Raw genomic sequence first — 18,476 nt, forward strand, 5'->3', positions numbered from 1 at the left:
ATATAGTATTAGAAGATGTTCTTTTTTTTTTTTTTGAAGATGTTCTTTTTAATATGGGTTTTGCTTTGTTTTCTTATGGATTTAAAAAATTCATGTTTATTATATTCAAGAGGAACATTGAGAAACTCTCCTAATTTTATAGTCTTTTAATCCTGAGTATTTGTTTTTAATACCTTATTATAAAGTCTTGCATTTATTAATACCAAGAAACTATACACTTATTATTTGAGAAATGTAATGCACTGACAGTAAAACCAAGGAAAAAAGCTAAACAATTTAAAAATAGATTTGGGAATATAATAAACTGATGATAGTCTTAAGGTATCTTATAAAGATTGTGCAGTGTATTCTTGGTGCATAGTGTGATGTGAGCCAAGTGGGTGGATACTGCATATATTTCTTATCTCTCACTAGTATGGGAGGCCCATTTAGTGTTTATTTTCATGATGTCCCCTGACAATTGTCTTGAATTAATTAAATTATAGTTTATATTTCTAGTAAATCTTTCTGCTTATTGCAGTACTATTATAGGATTTACTAATAAGTATAGAAGTGTTTTGACATTTTAACAGTCCTGGCAAATATCAGATGAATATATTAATTCTAACCTTTCGCATTCATGGAAGTATTATTCATTCCTCAAATAACTGCTGATCATTTGCCAAAAATGAGGCATTTTCGCTTACATGAGGCACAAATGTGTATGACATAGAATCTCTCCTCAGAAAGCTTGTAATCTATGGTATATCAATACAAGAAAATAGAATATATAGAAGAAAATGCTAAATACTAGAAAAGAAATATTAATAACGTAAAATTTGCATTCATGAAGAGAGACTAGTTTTGTTTGAGAAATTTCGTTGTCAAAGATTGAAATTAACCATATATATTTTTCTAGTTTTCTTATTACAATATATTCTAATTGTGAAAAATTCATAAACTCTGGGCAGTCACAAGACAAATTGCTTATGATTTTAAATTCCACAGAACAATTGCCATCATTAGTATTTGGGTATTTGGTTTTCGCCACTTCATTATTTTAAGTAGACTCTTGAAAAGTGCTTTGTAAAGATACGCATTCCAGGTGCATTTCTAGGAATAGTGCAAATATTACATATAGCCCTTGGTACTGATGATTTTGGAAGGTGAAATGCTATTAGGTCAAGTTACTTTAAGCACAAGTAGTTTTTTTTTTTAAAAAAGCACAAGTAGTTTTATGGAAAATAGTGATTTTCCATGAATATGGGTTTTACTTTACAGTTATGCCCAAGTCATCTCAAAGAGAGTGCAGCTGTCTCACATGCTGGCTTGGGGATAGGAGAATCTCATTCATGGTGTTCTAAGAATGTGGTAGGTTCTACTCAGAAACAAAAGTAAATCTTATCTTACCTGACAGCAGAGAAGGACTATCAGCTGATTCTTAGAGACAGTGAGAAGTGAAATCTTAACACATTTACTGTTAAAAGTAGGTCCAGGGATCCCTGGGTGACGCAGTGGTTTGGCACCTGCCTTTGGCCCAGGGTGCGATCCTGGAGACCGGGGATCGAATCTCATGTCGGGCTCCCGGTGCATGGAGCCTGCTTCTCTCTCTGCCTGTGTCTCTGCCTCTCTCTCTCTCTGTGTGACTGTCATAAATAAATAAAAAATTAAAAAAAAAATAAAAGTAGGTCCATATAAAAATGATCAGTTAAATCTTTGTAATTTGAATTGGCATTTGCTTGTACTTTTTCCATTCATAGGAAAATATGAAAATTCATTTTTCTTTTTTCATTTAAAAGCATCATATCACAGATAACCTGAAATATCAAGTGATTTGTGCTTCTTTATATTTTGTGTTGGAATCTATTTTTTCCTTAGTAGATTTGTCTTCCTTCCCTGTTTACCTTTAATTAATTAATTAATTAATTAAGTAGGCTTCAAACCCAGCATGGTACCCAACTGGGGTTTGAACTCATGACCCTGATATCAAGACCTGAGCCGATATCAAGAGTTGAATGCTTAACCAAACTGAGCCACTCAGGTGCCTCACCACCCCCGCCCCCCCCCCCCCCCCCCCGCTTACCTTTTAAGTAATTTTTGATACTAGTATGAATTCCTTGGAGGAACTAGGTTAAAAACATTTTTGGTATCAAGAATATATCACACTGGAATAATAGAGAGGTTAAAGATAGTATTTCAAGTAGATTATTCACATGTAGGTAATAGAAAGTTGATGGCAGGGCCACCAGTATGCAAAATGAAAAAACAGGGCAAACCCATTTTTTGTTGTTGTTGTTGTTCTTTCCCATCTTCTTTTAGCATTCATCATTCTTAGCTCCCCATTTGCTATTTTTCCTTTTGTCCCTTTCTGATGGGTAGCATCTTCTCCTCTGCTATTTATATTGTGGCTAATAATTAGATGTATGCTTTTTTCTTTTATTAAAGCTAAACACATACTGTTGGACATTTTTTCTTGGTTATTATGTTGGAAAATAAGCCAGTGGGCTGATTTCCCCAAAGATGTTAGTTTTTTTAGGATATTTAAATTTGTTAATCTTTTACTCCTATTTGAATTTTGACAAAGAGTTCCTAGAGAGCCAAAGCTTTAAACTAAGATGGAAAAATGTTTAATGCTCAATTTTCAGGTGGGCTGGAGAAAGTATTTGGAGACAAGTCTGACATTATAGATCTTTCAATTCATCCTCTAGACAGCCAGACAATTCCAGTTGAATACATACTTCTGTTTTGAAGAGAATAGAAAAGAGAAGTGCTATTTGTGTCTTTTAATGCAAATAGCCATGTGGAACTTTCTTTTCTTCAAGGTTTTATAGACTTTATTGTTGCCGCCAGAAGTTAAATGTGGGGACAATTTTCCTGAAGAGATTTAAACTAACAGGAACATACCTGTAGCAGATTTGCAAGCCTTCTCTCCTTAGTGATTTCTCTAAGACTCTAAAGATCCTCAAGGAAAAGGCACCAAATGCAGAGTATCAATTACTTTCACATCCACAGTTTGAGCTCCTAAAATGGCATAATGTGCAATCTGAGAAAGACAGTCATCTAATTCATTTTCTTCTCAGAGTAGAAAAGTGTGTGCATGATTACAGATTGAGCCTTTAGGAAGGCAATAAAGATAGCTCTGACAGCCATTTCCAATAAAAAAATAATTTTTCACTGGGCAGAGTATCCAATCAATAAAGACATTTTTGGAGTTCTTGTTTGGCAGTATGTTTGGAGATATTATGTCTCTAATAGCAGTTACAGGAGAAAGGAATACATGATTGATATAGGACAAAAACCAGATATTTTATTTTAAGAGAAGTGCCTTATGACCTTTAAGTTTTAAAATAAAATTTTCTTTAAAGATTTTTTTAAAAATAAGAATTGACTAAGCAACGGTTCTCTCACCTTCCACTCGTGTGGCTATCATTTTCACCAAAAGTGCCATTTAGTGTAAAAGGGTTGAAATTATAATAACTGTGGTCTGAGAGCCATTCATGTTGCTGTAAGGTTTTTCTTCCCACTCTAGTACCAACTAGTCATATTTCTTTGCTCTGATAAAACAAGAATTGTAGAGAAATTGTGGAAGATTTGTGTGAATCAATTTTTAATTTTAATTAATGACTATGGAAATTAAATAGAAATAGAAGTGTACTAATTCTACATCCTTTCCCCCTGTATGTTTCTTCATTTTAAACAGCAAGGTTTTAAATTCTTAGTATTGTATTTTATTAATGGCCAGGTATTATTTCTGGTATAACTGCAATAAAACTCTCTCCCTATGACTCCACTCGTTTGCATGTGATTTCTTTCTATGGCTAAATAAGTTCATTGATTTTATGTTTCACGGGGATTAGTGGTTTAACAAAATAAGAGATTATTGATTCTAATTTTTCTACATTGTTATTGGATTTACTTGTCTTTTTAACTGACACAGAGTCTTTAAATATGTTTTCTCTTTACCCTAAACAACATTAAATAAAATGTATGGTGATAATGACAAATCAGGCATGTTAAGTAAACACGATTAACATTGTGGGATTTTGCCAAAAGGCCAAAGCCAGTTTCTAAGTACCTGTATAATCTTCTGTATTCTGGCTATATTTGATTATCCTTTCTTTATAGAATGTTTATTGCTGTCTTTTGAAAGGAAGTATTTTTTAAAAAAATATTTTATTTATTTACTCATGAGACTGAGAGAGAAAGAGAGAGAGAGAGAGAGAGAGAGAGAGAGAGAGAGAGAGGCAGAGACACAGGCAGAGGGAGAAGCAGGCTCCATGCAGGGAGCCTGACGTGGGACTCGATCCTGGGTCTCCAGGATCATGCCCTGGGCTGAAGGTGGCGCTAAACCGCTGTGCCACCGGGGCTACCCAGGAAGTGTGTTCACATGGGCAAAAAATCAAAACAATATAACAGTATGTGGTAATGGTTCTCTTCCTACTCCTCTTCTTACTTTTCTTCTTTCTCTGCTCCCTACATTCTAACTTCCACGTAACAACTTTTACCATTTTCTTGTAAATCTTTAAATTATTTTTTATGTAAATATTTATTCTCTCCAGCCCAGTTTCCCCCCTAATATAGACTGTTCTGAATCTTGTAATTATTTTTCTCACTTCTGAACTGCAAACATTTTCACTAGATTTTTGGCTTTTTAGTTAGACAAGCTTTTTTTGAGGGCCAGCTCTCCTGTTTACAAAGTGTGCGACCTTGGGTTACACGTGAGATTCTCAGTGACTTATTAAAATGGAAGAATCAGTACCTAATGACATAGGGTTGTTGTGAGATTTAAATGAAGTAATGCACAGCCAACAGCCTCTGGTGGCAATCAATATATGTCCCTTTACTCTGGCCTTTTCTCTTTCCCAAAGTGCAGTCACCCTTTTCCATCATCTATTCCCTGAATTAAGACTATAGTAACCTCACAAATAGTTTCCCTGTCTTGAGTATAGCCCCTGTCCATCCATCCTTCATGCTGCAAGTAAAGTGGTCTTCCAGTGGCTTCTATCCCCTGTGTAGAGAATATACTTCAAAGAGCATGTGTACTTTTCATGATCTAGGTTCTTCTTACTGGTTCACCCTTGTTATATGCATTTCCTCTTTCCTGCTCTACTCTATATGTTTTTTTTCCCTGCCCAGAATTCTTAGTCCCTGTTTGTCCACTTGACAAGCCATTGTAGGTTGAACTGTGCCTGTCCTGCACCCCACTACCCCCCAAAAAAGATTGTTGAAGTCCTAACCTGTGAATGTGTCTGTGATTTTATTTAGAAATAGGGTCAAGTTAAAATGAGGTTATTAGGATGGGTCCTAATTCAATATGTCCTTATAAAAGAGGTAATTTGAACACAAAGACAGATACACACAGAAAGAATGCCATTTTAAGATTGGAATTATGCTGCCATAAGCCAAGGAACTACCAGGAGGTGGGAGAGGGGTCTGGAACAAATTCTTCCTTAACACTTCAGTGAGACTGTGGTCCTGCTAACATTTTGATCTTGGCTGGCTTCCTTCCTTCCTTCCTTCCTTCCTTCCTTCCTTCCTTCCTTCCTTCCTTCCTTTTTCTTTTCTTTCTTTTTCCTCCCTCCCTCCCTTCCTCCTTTCCTCTTTCAATTTTCTCTTTCTTTCTTTCTTTTCTTTCTTCTTTCTTTCTTTCTTTTCTTTCTTTCTTTCTTTCTTTCTTTCTTTCTTTCTTTCTTTCTTTTCTTTTGTTTCTTTCTTCTCTTTCTCTCCTTCTCTCTTTCTCTTTCTCTCTTTCTCCCTCCATCCCCCCTCCCTCCCTCTTTCAATCTTTCTTTTCTCTTCTTTTCTTTCTCAATAAATTTTCAACATTTAAGCCAGCCATATTGTGGTGTATTATAAAGCAACCTAGGGAAACTAATACACAACCTTTAAAATTTTCATCCCAAATGTCACCTTCTAGGTAAAGCCTCCTGGCCTTCCTCCCATAAAAAGGATTCCTGCCTCTGTGTTCTTTGTTCTTTTCACTATTAGATTATCTTGTTTTATTAAAAATTTTAAGTTAAGGTACTTTATGTTAAGTACTTCCAGACCTTGAGCTACTTGAGGACAGGTACCATGTGTTTTCATCTTTGAAATCCCTATGGTCCATAACACATAGTATGAATTAAATAAACCTAAGTTAAAGCTTTTCTAAAAACGCTAAGGTGTTCTTGTCAGATCCTTGGTTCCATTAGCAATGCATTTTTAAAATACTTCTTGGAATTGTTCTTTTTTAAATTGTTCTTTTTTATAGATGGATTTTGTCACCTGTTACTGTATATGTTTTTACTGCAGTTGAATCAAACCCTTTAAAGAATATAGCTTTCAGGATTCTTTAAAGTTATCTTTAAGATTTTGTCCAAATTCCCTTTAAAATCCTTAAAAAATCTCATAAAGTATAGTATATGCAGTTTTTTGGTGTATACCATCTGGTACACTAGTTTGTATGCATACTAAAGTTGAGAATCTTAGGAATTAGACTCCCTGAATACAGCTGAGAGCTGGGAAAAAGTGGTCCCATTAAAAAAGTTATCTTCCAGCCTGCAGAAGTGGCATATGTAATTTGGCTCATATTATGAGCATCCTCTTAAAGTATAAACACAAAATGGTTAAAAAATTTTTTTTGCATTTGCATTTGCTGCTCTCAACTTTGCTATGATGAGCCTGCACCTCCCACAGAAAATATAGTCACAGCTCAATCGTATAACTTTTCATGCACTCTGTTGCTAGAATAGATTCATTCCCTTTCTTTAAAGCTCAGTCCTTTACTTGTAAAAACTTCAATATCATATCTAATTTACAGCCTTTTAGCCTTAACATTTTTGGTTAGTGAATACTATGGAAGTATAGTGACTTCAACAGGTTTTTCTGACAAGTCTGACTCTCAAGTATGTTCAAGTCTCATGGCCCCTAGACAATAATAACTCCTTTCAGGACTTGACTACATTCCCTGGCTGAAACCAGTTGGCAGCTTCATATCACATTCTGTTTGTCCTATGCTGTGAAGGTCCTCCGTAAGAATGTAACCCCTAGTTTCATATGCTTTGTCTGGCTCTTGGACTTGCAGGCATGAATGGCACCCATCATTCATACTTATCAGGAGCTCGTTACTTTAGATTAGGAGTGGAATTGGTTGTTTCTGGACCATATCTGTCTAATGCTGTTTCCCCCTTAGCTAATAGTATTGGAAAAGTCAGCAAGTTCATTGACTAGTCTGATGTCCACCTAGGATACAAAACACCATTATTATTGTTGTTGTTATTATTATTATTATTATCTCAACCAAAGGCCTATTCCTGATCCATCATCCATCCATCTACCTCCCTACCTCCCTACAGCTTAACTACCTATGCATTTTATTGAACTATAATTCACATACTATAAAATTCACCCCTTTACAGGGTACGATCTGATGGTTTTGCCAGGTTGTACAACCATTACCACTATCTAACTGCAGAACATTTTCATTACCCCCAAAAAAGAAATTCTATGCTATTAGTAGTCACTCTCCATACCTCCTTCCCCCAGCCCTTGGCAACTACTAACCTATGTTCTGTCTCTTCAGATTTACCTATCTTGGACATTTCATATAAATGGAATCACACATCGTGTGGCCTTTCATATCTATTATCTTTCCTTAACATAATGTTTTCAAGGTTCACTTATGTTTAGCATGAATCGGTACTTAATGCCTTTTTTATGAAATAAAGTCCACTGTGGATACCAATTTTTGCTTCTCTGTTCACCAGCTGATGTATATTTGGGTTGTTTCTACTTTTTGACTATTATAAGTAATGCTACTGTAGATATTTGTGTAAAGTTTTTGTGTAAACATAGGTTTTCAATTCCAGGAGTGGAATTGCTTGCTCATATGGAAATACAATGCTTAACTTTTTGAGGAATTGTCAAACTGTTTTCCCAAGCAACTGCACTGTTTTGTATTTCCACGGGCCATGGGTATTTATTTTTTCTTCCATATTCGTGTCAAAAGTTGTTATTTTCTGTCCTTTTTATTATAGCCATCCTAGTGAGTATGCAGTGGTATCCCATTATGGCTTTGATTTGTGTTTTCTTAATGACAAATAATCCTGAGCATCTTCATGTGCTTACTGGCCGTTTGTCTTTTTTGGAGGTGTCTATTCAAATCCTTTGCCTATTTTAAAACTGGGTTATTTGTCTTTTTATTGTTGTTGAGTTGCAATAATTCTTTATTCTTGATACTAGACTCTTATTTATATGATTTATAAATATTTTCTTCTGTGGCTTGTCATTTTACTTTCTTGATAGTGTCTTTTACTACACAAAAGTTATGAATTTTTATGCTATACAGTTTATCTATTTTTCATTTGCCCTCGTGTGCTTTAGTTTCTTAGATATCTAAGAAACTGTTGCCTAATCCAGAATTGCAAAGATTACCATCTAAGTAGTAGTATATCTTTCAGCCAGTAAATATGGGATGTCATTCCATTTATTTAGGTCTTTAATCTCTTTGAACATTTTGTAGTTTTTAGTGTATTAGGTTTATGCTTCTTTTGTTAGATATATCCCTAAATATTATATCCTTTTGGGTGCTGTTTTAAATAAAATTGTTTTATTAATTTCATCTTCAAATGGTTCACTGTTAGATATAGAAAAAGCTATTTTTTTATATGTTGATCTTTGTACCCTGCAGCCTTACTGAACTACTTTTATTAGTTCTAATAGTTTTTTGTGTGTGAATGGATGCTTTAGGGTTTTTTTTTTTTTTTTGATTTTTTTAAATTGAAGTATGGTTGACATATAATATGATATTAGCTTCAAGTGTATCACATCAAATATGATTTGATATTTGTGTATGTTGCAAAATGATCAGCAGAATATATCTAATTAGTATGTGTAAACATAAAGGTACAAATTTTTTTTCTTGTGCTTAGAAGTTTTAAGATCTATTTCTTAGTAACTTTCAAATAAATATGCAATAAAGTGTTACCTGTAGTCACCATGCTGTATATTATATCCCCATGACTTACTTATTTTATAACTGGATATTTGTTCATTTTGACCTCTTTTACCCATTTTGGCTTTTCATTTTGTTGATGGTTTCCTTTGTAGTGCAGAATCTTTTTAGTTTGATGTAGTTCTACGTTTTCATTTTTGCTTTTGTTGTCTTCACTTTTGGTGTCAAATGCAAAAAGTCATCACCAAGATCAATGTCAAGGACCTTACTGCTTATGTTTTATTCTAGAAGTTTTACAGTTTCTGGTTTTACATTCAAGCCTTTAATAATCCATTTTGAGTTGATTTTTGTGTATAGTGTAAGAAAGTGGCCCAGTTTTATTCTTTTGCTTTTGGTAGTCCAGTTGTCCCAACGCCATTTGTTGAAGACCCTGTCAATTCCCCATTGTATATTTTTGGCTCCTTAATCGTAAATTAATTGACCCTATATTTCTGGGCTCCTTTGGTCTTCCATTGAGACATGTGTCTGTTTTTATGACCATACCATGTGTTTTTGATTACTGTAGCTATCTAATATAGTTTCAAATCAGAATGTGTGATGCCTTCAGGTTTTTTTTTCTTTCTCAAGATCGCTTTGGCTATTTAGGGTCTTTTTGTAGTTCCTGTATTTTAGGAACTACAAAAAGTAGTTTGTAATAGTAGTAGTAATAGTAGTAGTATTTTTTTTTTCACTCAAGAATGTGTCTTTATTGAAGAAAATGTAAGAAAAAAAAGGATGGACCCTCTGTAAAAAGAGAAGATATTGCCTCCAAACAGCAGGGAGGAACGAGACTTGTGTGGCTTCCCAGTAGTCAGTGTTCCCGGCATGACTCCTCCTTCCGGGCAAGCACGAGAGTGTCACATTTCTGTGTTATGCCATTGGACTTTTCATAGAGAGTATATTGTTCTGTAGATTGCTCTGGGTCATATGGACATTTTAACAATATTAATTCTTCCAATCCATGAGCATGAAATATCTTTCTACTTATTTGTGTCTTCTTCAATTTCTTTCATCAGTGATTTATAGTTTTTAGGGTATGGATCTTTCACTTCCTTGATTAAATTTATTTCTGAGTATTTTATTCCTTTTTAAAAAAGATTTTATTTATTTATTTGAGAGGGAGAAAGAACACGAGAGAGAGAGAGAGAGAAAAAAATCACAAGCAGGAGTTAGGAGTTAGAAGGAGAAGCAAACTCCGCGCTGAGCAGGGAGCCCGTTGCAGGACTTGATCACAGGACCCTGGGACCATGACCTGAACCGAAGGCAGATGCTTAACTGACTGAGCCACACAGGTGCCTAAGTATTTCATTTTTCTGAATACAATTGTAAATGGGATTGTTTTCTTAATTTATTGTTAGTATATAGAAATACAACAGATTTTTGTATATTGACTTTGTATCCTGAAACTTTACTAATTTTGTGTATTAGTTGTAACAGGTTTTTGGTGGAATCTTATGCTGCTTTATATATGTCATCTGGAAATAGTAATAGTTTTACTTCTTTCTTTCTAGTTTGTATGCCTTTTATTTCTTTTCTTGCCTAATTGCTCTGGCTTCCAATACTATGTTGAATAAAAATGGTCAGAATGGGTATCTTTGTCTTGTTTATGATCTTAGAGGAAAATCTTTACATTTTTCACCAATGAATATATTAGCTATAGGTTTATCATATATGGCCTTTATTATGTTGAAGTACAATCCCTCTACATCCATTTTGTTGAGAGTTTTTTTTTTAATTGTAAATGAATGTTGAATTTTGTCAAATGCCTTTTCTGTATATTACATTGACTGATTTATGGATGTTGAACTGTCCTTGCTTCCCTGAAATAAATCCCACTTGATCATGGCATATAATCTTTTAAATATATTATTGAATTTGGTTTGCTAGTAATTTGCTGAGAATTTTTGCATCTATATTTATCAGGGTTATTGGTTGGTATTTTTTTTTGTGGTGTCTTTGTCTGGTTTTGGTATAAGGTTAGTGCTGGTTTTGTAGAATGCACTTGGAAGCATTCCTTCCTCTTCTATTTTTTGGAATAGTTTGAGAAGGAGAAGTATTAATTTTTCTTTAAAAGTTTGGCAGAATTCACACATGAAGTCACCTGGCCCTGGATATTTGTTTGTTGGTTTTTTGATTACCAATTCAATTTCATTACTAGCTCTTGGTCTGCTCAGATTTTTAATATTTTCTGATTTACTCTTGGAAGATTATATGTTTCTAGGAATTTATGCATTTTTTTTCTAGGTTGTCCAAATGTTGGCATGTAATTTTCACATTAGTTTTCTTCTTTTTCTTTTTTTTTTAAGATTTTTTTTTTGGGATGCCTGGGTGGCTCAGGAGTTTAGTGCCTGCCTTCGGCCCAGGGTATGATCCCAGGATCGAGTCCTGCATCAGGCTCCCTGCATGGAGCCTGCTTCTCTCTCTCTGTTTATGTCTCTACCTCTCTTTCTGTGTGTCTCTCATGAATAAATAAATAAAATCTCTTAAGAAAAAGATTTTATTTATTTGACCTAGAGAGAGCAAGAGAGCACAAGCAGGGGGAGCAGCAGAGGGAGAGAGAGAAGGAGACTCCCAGCTGAGCAGGGAGCCTGATGTGGGGCTCCATGCCAGGATCCTGGGATCATGATCTGAGCCGAAGGCAGAGACACTTAACAGACTGAACCACCCAGGTACCCTTTACAGTAGTTTCTTATGATCCTTTGCATTTCTGTAGTGTTGATTGTAACTTATTTTTCTTATTTATTTGAGTCCTCTCTCTTTTCCTTGGTAAGTGTAGCTAAAGGTTTGCCAATTTAGTCTATCTTTTCAAAGAACCAGCTGTAGTTTTCACTAATCTTTTCTGTTCATTATTCCCTACTATCAAGGCTAATGTCTCATGATGCATTTAGTTGTCATATATCTTTGGTCTCCTTCAATCTGGAACAGTTCCTTAGTTTTTTAACTTCTATGACATTGATACTTTTGAAGTTTCAAGATCAATTATTTAGTGGAATGTCCTTCAATTGGATTTGTATGATGTTTTTTCATGGTTATGTTCAGGTTTTGCATACGGTCAGGAATATTAACAGAAATGATGCCATGTTCTTGCTTCATCCATCAGGTGGTACATGACTTGATTTTGCTGGTTATTGGTGACACTAACCTTGGTCATTTCATTAAAGTAGTATTTGCCAAGTGTCTTCATTGGAAAGATATTCATTTTCCATTTCTAATCAGTAAATATTTGTGGGGAGGTACTTTGAGAACATGTAAATCTTTTTTCCTTAGCGTTCTTTTTTTATTGAAGTATAGTTGACACAAAATGTTATATTGATTGCACATGGAAAACATAGTGATTAAGACAGCCTTATATGCTATGCTGTGCTCTATATAAGTGTAGTTTACTATTGTCGCCAGATAACACTATTACAATACCATTGACTATATTCCCTATGCTATACTTTTCACCGCCATGACTTATTCCTTCCAGTACTGGAAGCCCATACTTCCCACTCCCCTTCATCCGTTTCCACTGGAGATCATCTTTCCTCTGGAAACTACCAGTTTTGTCTTGGTATTTCCTCTGGAAACCACCAGTTTGGTCTCTGTGTTTTTGGGTCTGCTTTGTTTGTTTTGTTTTTTTAGATTCCACATATAAGTGAAATTGTGTAGTATTTGTCTTTCTCTGTCTGACTGTTTTATTTAGTATAACACCCTCTATGGCCATCCATGTTGTTGCAAATAGCAAGATCTCATTATTTTTTTATGGCTGAGTAGTATTCCATTATATGCCTCTGCATGCCATGCATGTCCACACACATACACACACACATACCCTACATCTTCTTTATCTGTTTATTGATGGACACTTAGGTTGCTTCCATATCTTGGCTATTATAAATAATGTTTCAGAAAACATAGAGGTGCCTATATATTTTTCAATTAATGTTTTAATTTTCTTTGGGTAAATACCCAGTAGTATAATTACTAGGTTGTATGGTATTTCTATTTTTAATTTTTTGAGGAACCTCCACATTGTTTTCCATAGTGGTTGCACCAATTTACATTCCTTCCAATAGTGCACGAAAGTTCCCCTTTCTCCACATCCTCACCAACACTTGTTATTTCTTGTCTTTTTGATACTACCCATTCTTACAGCTGTGAAGTGATATCTCATGGTGGTTTTGATTTGCATTTCCCTGATAATTAGTGATGTTGAGCATCTTTTCATGTGTTTCCCATCCATATGTCTTCTTTGGAAAAATATCTATTTGGGTCTTCTGCCCATTTTTAATCAGATTATTTTTTGACCTTGAGATGCTCATATTATCTCAGTGGGAACCCTCTTCAAGCTTGCTCTGAGTTCACATCCTTAACATCCTTTGAGCCTTTACTTATTTTATAGTATAAAAAAGATGTTGACAGTTTATGTTGGATTTTTCCTACTATAGCCCTGTTATTAGCCATTTTTTCAAGGAATCTTGGTACCTTTTAGTGGAGGAGGATATTTAGAAGCCAAGATATGGGCTCTAGGTGTGATCATTGCTTTTGGGATACCGCTGCTCCCAGGGCTTCTCAGCGGACAGAGATAAGAAATCTATTTATGAATATATTTATGTGTACACTCATTGATAATCTTGAAAAACATGAGTTTATACTGGTGAAACCAATTCATCTGAGGAGTTTCACTGTTCTTCTGTTTTTCCATATTTATAACTCCATTCTTCAACAATGAAAATCTGACTCCCATTATCTTCCATATATTTATTTATGAACAATCCCACTTGTTTGTAGCCAATATCCCAGTGCTGCTGCCTTCTCCCACTCATGGAGATTTCCCCCTTACCTCTTTTGGGATCCATACCTTTTGCTGGACCATTGTTACCTCTCTCCTCTCTAACACCTTATGACCCAATGAAACAGACACCTGATTGCTCAGTGAGTTCCATCTAACGGTTTTTATACTGAGTTGTGAAGGATGGAAGGAAAGCTCTCTTGTTTTACCAAGTCTTTATTTTGAAAAATTTCAAGCTTTCTGTAAAGTTTCAAGGATACTATAATGAAAAATCATTTATCTTTACCCAGATTAAATAATTATTAACATTTTTGCCACATTAGTTTCACTTCTCTTTTTCTCATATATAAGTACATATTTATATATATGTATGTCTAATACCTACATATCGTTTTTTTAATTTTAAATGAATCATTTGAGACAGTTTAGATATTATCATGTTACTCCTAAAAACTTGCCTTAAATATTTCATCTCCTAGGAACAAGGACTCTTCCATATACCACTGTATAGTTACCACACTTAGGAAATTTAACATTGATGCAGTGCTTTTATCAAATACACTGTTCATATGCAATTTTTTTCAGTTCTACTAACACTGTTCTTAAGGATTATTTTTTAAATCCAGGACTGAATCAAGGATCATACATTACCTTTAGTTGTTATATCTCTTTATTTAGTGCAGTTATCCAACTTTGAGAATAGTGTCTGACACACGAAGTCCTGAGTAGATATTAATACTTTCATTAAGGGGCCCTTAATTTAGCTGCATTTTCTCTCAATTTCTAATTTGACTTCTGTGTTTTTTTTTAAGGTTAGGCAATTTAGGGCAGCTGGGGTGGCTTAGTGGTTTAGCGCCGCCTTCAGCCCAGGGCGTGGTCCTGGAGACTCGGGATCAAGTCCTACGTCGGGCTCCCTGCATGGAGCCTGTTTCTCCCTCTGCCTCTGCCTGTCTCTCTCTCTTTCTCTCTCTCTGTCTATCATGAATAAATAAATAAAATCTTTTTAAAAAAGGTTAGGCAATATATTATAAAATTAATATTATAAAATTAATTAGCTTTTAAAAAAAATCAAATGCATATGCTAAATATATAGAACAAATGAACATACAATAGAATTCCCATTCTAAAGCCTAACTCCCTAGCCTTTCAGAAGCCAACCACGTTTTCCAGGTTCTTGTGAATCCTTCCAGATAGATCTCTGCTGAAATTGCATATACACATCCTTCAGCAGTTGTTCATCAGCATACATGCAACTACTTTATTCTTCATGACTCTGTACTATTCTGTCATATGGATGTGCCATAATTTACTTAATTATTGATGGACATGAAAGTTGTTGCCATTCTTTTAGCTATTGAAAACACATATTTGATCTCTTAATGGAACTAGATTTTTTAACTTTGGCATTCTGAAACAGAGTAAAAGGTTAAGAGCATTTAAATGATTTTCTTCACATACCTGGTTTTTAATGAGCTACTCAGTCATCATGGCTTTCATGTAGTACTTCAGTGTAATACTAATAAACTTCATCTGTCAAATGAAATGGCTGATGAATTATTCAGTATTAAAATAGAAATGTCTAACTTAGTCATGCAGAGTTGAATTAGAGCAATTCTTCTCAAACTATCTGTGGTGAAAGGCCCAGATTTTAAAAAAATTTCCAATCCTTTGCAGACTGATAGATTTGTAAAATGCAGTAAAATAAATTATCAGCAAAACAAAATTTTTAAAAAGCATACAGAATAAAACATCTACATGATAATATAGAGCAGTGGCTTTTAAAGTGTGGTCCAGTGATTTTTCAGATATAAAGAGACCAAAAATTTTAAGAACAACTGACACAGAATTTCTATTACAAGTTTTTGCTTCTCCCCATTATAACTGCATAGAATGTTATAAGTGAAGCAGTGTCACCTTGTATTAAATGTCTGTATGCCCACTTTAAAAGAATACTATGTATCTCAAAATTTAAAAGTTTCAATGTGATAAATCTATGATATTGAAACTCAATGTGGCTTGTGTTTGTTAATTTATTTACTCTTTGTTAGATTGCTGATAGGCTATTCATAGGAAATAATGTATATCTAAACTGTATCTATGGTTTGTTTTAATAACACTCTAGTATAGAAACCAGTCTCACAACAGTACTTGATGGTATATAAGAGATTTTAAAACAAGTTTGGCAAGCTCAGGGTACTAATTTTTAAAAATTTACTCAAAATTAAGCAAGTGATTCTATATTTTCAAAATTCATCTTCAGTTTTTCATCAGTTTCACAAATTCTAACAATTTTGTCATTTAAAGTTATACCCAAATCAATTAAATTAATAGATCCCTGGTACATGAATTTCTTATGAATAGATCTCCTTTGAATGAAAACTAAAACTCAGAAATGTTATCAGATTAGACTAGTGTTTGGTACATCAAAACTACCTATTTCCTTGATAGGAATTTCCTTGATAAATTATAGAAAGTCTTAATATGTACTTCTAAGCTTTTAAAATCATTTTGTCTTTTTCTATTATCTGCCTTTAAAAAATGTTGTACTCCTTTCAATAGAAATATTATGGAAGTTTAAAATGCCAAAATATGAGACAAATAAATAAGTCTGTTCATTTAATTTATATCCTTGAGATCTGATTTTTAAAAAATATTATGCAGCATGAGTTCATTTTTGAGTTCAAACACTCTTTACAGACTTTCTCCAGTTGATAAGCACTGTACTTACATTTACAAGCATTTTTATTATTTATTTATTTATTTATTAAAAAAAATTTTTTTTTATTAATTATTTATGATAGTCACAGAGAGAGAGAGAGAGAGAGAGGCAGAGACACAGGCAGAGGGAGAAGCAGGCTCCATGCACCGGGAGCCCGACGTGGGATTCGATCCTGGGTCTCCAGGATCGCGCCCTGGGCCAAAGGCAGGCGCCAAACCGCTGTGCCACCCAGGGATCCCTACAAGTATTTTTAATAGCAACTTTTATATCATTACATAAAAAGCAGAATTTTATAAGATTTAAGTGAATTAGTTTTTATTATGACACCATTTTTGCTATGTCACCTAGCACAGTATTTAATTCTGTTGATTTTTTTTTTTTTTTGCAATAACAGGGCCTTGTCATTGAAGGAGGTAGTGTGATGATTTTCATTTTAGATCAAACTCTTTAATCTGAGTTGCTATTCCAAAAACATTTCCTATCATTGGAGCCATGTCATCTGAACACATTCATATACAAAATTTATTTTAAATTCCAAATTACATATATTGACAATGTTGACAACTTAGGATATTATATAGTTCAGAACTTATCAGCAGTGAATCTGGAAAAAATTATATAGTTTTAAAATAGCTATATTAATAATGCAAAATACTAGACTGTCTTTATTTGCTGTACGAGTTGGTCTTCTGTATCATTAGCCAGTGCCTAGCTATGCTGGGCTATCGTAACCTTGAAAAATGGTATTTAAGCTGCTTTCTTCACCTTGGATTCATTTACCTGTATTTCTAAGCAAACATTTTTGTCTGTGGTCTTTTAGTAGTAGCAGCCTGAAGTGGTACCTAAAAAAGGGCTGAGAATTACTAATATTTATATGTGCTTCTGCATATGAGCATATGCTTCTGTTAGCTTTTTAACTGAGTCCCCTTTCTTTAGAAGAATTCTTTGATTTTGAGCTTATTTATTTATGGTTTATATGTAAGATCTATGTAAGTTTTGATTAGTCAGCACATCTCCACAAATATCACATTTTTATGTTAATATTTCACCCTCGATTATGGCTATACAACTAAAGTCAATATACAAAATATCATATTCCTAAGAGAATTCATACAAACTGTTTTGGTCCTCATTTATTTGGAATTACTTCCATCATTATCATTTGATTTACTACCACTGCTGCATTCAGAAAAATGAATATCTATTCTTGACAGATGTTCAATGAGGCTTATCTCAGCATATGTAAATTAGAGTTAAAAATAAAATAACTTTATTTTCCTAATTTAGCTTACAAAAATTAGAAAGTAAGCTTGACCTAAAATCATAATGATTATATAAACCATACATTTTAAAGATAAAACATATACCTATGCTTTATCAGATTTTTATTCATTTATGGTTTACAGGTGATAAACTAACCTGAAATATCACGTTTAAACAATCTCATTGTGTGTAACTAGCATATTATGCTCCATGCTGCTCACTGCTTGAGTTTGACAGCATCCAAACTTGTTTATACCTTGTTTATCAAAATGAGTCCACTGGTCCCATGTTTAGATGTTGTATCAATGTCAAATTGCTAAAGACGTTTCTAAACATTACTGTCATATTCCATAGTTACCCTGTCAAGGACTATAACAGTCTGTGAACCAGTGGTGGTTTCAGGTATTAATATACCATAGTAATAATAACCAATGTGTATTGAATTTATATTGTATGCCTGGCTCTTTGGCAAGGAATTTACACATTTTATCTACACATTAATCTTCACCACCATCTAGTAAAATATAGGAGGTGTTATCATCCCCAATTTACAGATAAAAAAATAAGGCTTGGGAAAATTCAGTAAATTTCCAAGGTCTATGGACTTCAGAACCTGAACTCTCAACTTCTAAATTCAAATGCCATAAAATACCATCTTGCAACTTAATGGAAAAAGCAAATAAGTTGGTTCTATTTTTAGTTTTGTCATAACCTAGTTACGTGACCCTTTTATCCCTCTCTCTCTTTTTTTTAACTGCAGGTGATATGGG

This window comes from Canis lupus, chromosome 20, assembly GCF_003254725.2.
Source record: "Canis lupus dingo isolate Sandy chromosome 20, ASM325472v2, whole genome shotgun sequence".
NCBI classification, from domain to species: Eukaryota; Metazoa; Chordata; class Mammalia; order Carnivora; family Canidae; genus Canis; species Canis lupus.